Here is a 3,348-nt window from a genome sequence, read left to right on the forward strand (position 1 = left end):
TGGGCCAGTGGAGAATGTGGTTTCAGGAAAAGGATTTGGGTACTTTTTCAAATGACAGTTTTGGTTTTAAGAAGTTGTCAAGTTTCACTTCATACCTATAACTCTGACAATGCTTGACCAGCGATAAGTTCTGAGAAGCCAGGAGGCAGCCAACTTTGTGATATAGCTAGTAGAAACCAGAACTGGGTGAAGCAGGAAACTCAGTAGATCTGATTAGCAGAAGCTATTCCACTGATTTAAGTACATTCCTGGCCATAATATTCCATTGTTAGCTGTAATGCTTATGGCAGGCTGTACACACTTTCAGAAAACATTTGGCATCCAAGGAACTGCAGTTTCATGTTCAGAACAGAATGCATAAGCTATAAAACTGTTCTGACAGAAAACAATGTCATGCATATGGGCGAGGAACTCGAAATTGATTTGAAAGAGAAATAAAGACATGGTGGTAGTGAAAGGATAAGGAGGCATTCTGAATTGAGTGAAGAAATTGACTGGATAAAAACCAAAAAGGTGACAATTGCTGCAGTGTATGTTCACTACACCAGAATAGGCTCTCAATGGAGAATGCATGCCTTGCTAGTCAAACAGCAACGTATTGTAAGCCTGGGTGAAAAGATGGGTTATGATTATATAGTATATATATTTCCAGATCAGTAGGATATCTAAAGGAAACTTTATAGGGCATACCTGATAAAACAAAAAGGTGAAAGATTTGGAAGCCTGTGAAAAGTTGAAGTTGAAGTCATGAGAATAATTAAGCACCCAGAGAAAGGCCTGTGTCCTGTAGGAAATCAACACTGAGCAAGTACTGAGAATGATCTCCAGTAACAAAGGATCCCAGCACCAGAACCCAGCCACTTACAGTATCAGTTCTTCCCTTGCAAACCTAGACTTGAACCATTAAAAACTGAGGTCTGGTTCTAATTTGGGTTCATCAGTATTTAATGCTCTGGTTCAGACACTAACTTTAATAAGTGGCTTTGTAGCTAGTTCAAACACTCTGAACTAGTTCTGAAACAATTTTGGTGTATATCTTACAGAGTAATACAATGCTTGTTGTTTGCAGTGCAATTGTATAAAATGAACACAGTAACTGTCTCACTTAAGGGAAAAAAACATACTTTCTCCCAATTTTAAGGTTTTTAACCAACAAGACATGTGGCAGGATTAAAAAAAATCCAGACAAATACTGTTATAATGAATGGCACCGGGTTGGGGGGGAATTGCAGAGTCAAGGAAACTCATTTAAGTTTCCAGCTTCAGTTCAAGGATCCTCCTCATTGATGTCTTGTTGCTGGACAATGCCTGTGGGTGGACAAGCCACTACTTGAGCACCAAGAGAACTACCAGTCATAGAATGTGTCTACCAATGTCTTCTGCTCTTGCTTTTCAGATAAAGTCCAGATTGTCGAGCCAATTTCAAAACAGGTCAACACTAGTAAGAGTTTGATGCCAATTCAAGTTCAAAGCAACTATGGAATTTTAAAATTGGGCCAGCTCCCTTGAAAAAGTCTATCTGAACCAGTTTGAGTCCACTTCTACTTTCTGCCTGGCAGAATATTCAAGTGGTGAGCTCTCCATCCAATCCTCACCTTACTATAAAGTTAGCTGCAGACCAAGGAGGCAGTATACGCAGAATATTGCACTAGGAAGTGATAAAAAAACCAACAAGTTTGGGAAGCATTACAAGAACAAAAGGTTAAAACCCATTTACAGACTGAATTGGGAGGGTAGGCAGCTTGTATGGACCAGATACGTAGATAAGAAAGAAAAATCTTGGGGTATAGCTCCAAATGAGTTTAGATTATACTGCAAAATGCAATTTATGAGGCAATTTTTATATAAATAATTAAAAGGTAGTACATGAAGTGGTATCAGCTATGTAAAGAGCCTTACTACAACCGTTTTTCACAGTATTTGTTAACTTGGAAGTAGCCACATGCCAGGACTATAAAGCCAAATTGTTACAGCCCTAAGAAAAAAAGATTGTACTAGTTTATACCTTGTTAGAGTACTTATCAGATTTTATTCTATAATGTGGTACAGTTCATGAGCCAAGAATAAAGAGGGTTAGTTACACCCAAGTACTGGAAAAGGTAAGAACCTGGCTCTGTAGGAGATGGGTCTCAACCGGTAATGCAATATTACAGCTAATAATTTTTTTTATAGTTTAAAAGCATTTAATCTGCTCCTTAAACCATCCTTTGAACAGTAAGGTACAAATTAGGGTGTTCTTCCCTTGTGTGGTTTCTGACATGTTGCAGTCCCCATTTAAATGATTTCTTTATCCCATAAGACTAGTGAACCGCAAGTTTCATGTTTCCAGCTTTGATGTATGCCATGCAAAATTCAGCACCATATTGGTTTATATTCCTGGTACCGAAACATGCTGGACCCACATGACCACACATGAACGAGAATTACAAACGCATGCAAAAAGACTTATGCCTGTAAAAGCCAAACAGGAAGAATCAACAGCTGCCAGCACAACCCAGGCAAAATTAAAACAAAAAGCTGTCTGTAATACAGGAGACCGTGAAACATACCGCGAATTCAGGATGCTCCTTCCAGCAGGAGCAAAATGCAATTCAGAGGTTGAATTATGCCCTCTGCTGCTTCAGAGAAATATCTGCACAGACTGAAAGTCATTTTCACATAACATCTTTACCATTATTTGGCTGAATGCTCCTTCTGCCAACATTAATAGGCATTCCATAAGATAGGGAATTTAGAACAAAGCTTGTCACATTCATTATGATTAAATTTTGTAAACCTGATCATGACATACAGGTGCACTTTGAAGCAGAATGGAAACAAAAATCTATACAATATCATGTCACTTCACCCAACATTTTCAACAAATGAGCTATATATCTCCTGTTGGCCAAATGACTTACTGTATATGAAATACAGAAACAGACTTGATATTTCATGGTGCACTGGTAGTAAATACTAGAAAGGTTGCAAGAAGAAAATAAGCATTATTATAAAAGTTCAAAGTTGGGTAGTATAATAAATTCAACTTGTGTCTCTGATTTCTACTAAATGGCAAATTTCAAATTCAGATCAATGTCAAAATTGTGCTGGAAAAAGAAAATTTATATAGGGCTGAAGAAATAGGGCACCTAAAGTGCTTTCATTCTCTTGAAATAAGCAAAGTATGTGCATTAGCAGTTTAAGGCAGCTGCGTCCTGAATGTGAATAATCAAAACAGAAGGTAAACTGTCTCAACACAGAATTTGTTAAGTTTACTTGCAGACTATTCGTGCTCTAAAAAAAAAGCAGATGTATAACTGATACTAGGCATGATACAATAAGGAGTGGAAAAACCACAGAAGGCATATG

The sequence above is a fragment of the Tiliqua scincoides genome, chromosome 4 (genome assembly GCF_035046505.1).
Source record: "Tiliqua scincoides isolate rTilSci1 chromosome 4, rTilSci1.hap2, whole genome shotgun sequence".
Taxonomy (NCBI): Eukaryota; Metazoa; Chordata; class Lepidosauria; order Squamata; family Scincidae; genus Tiliqua; species Tiliqua scincoides.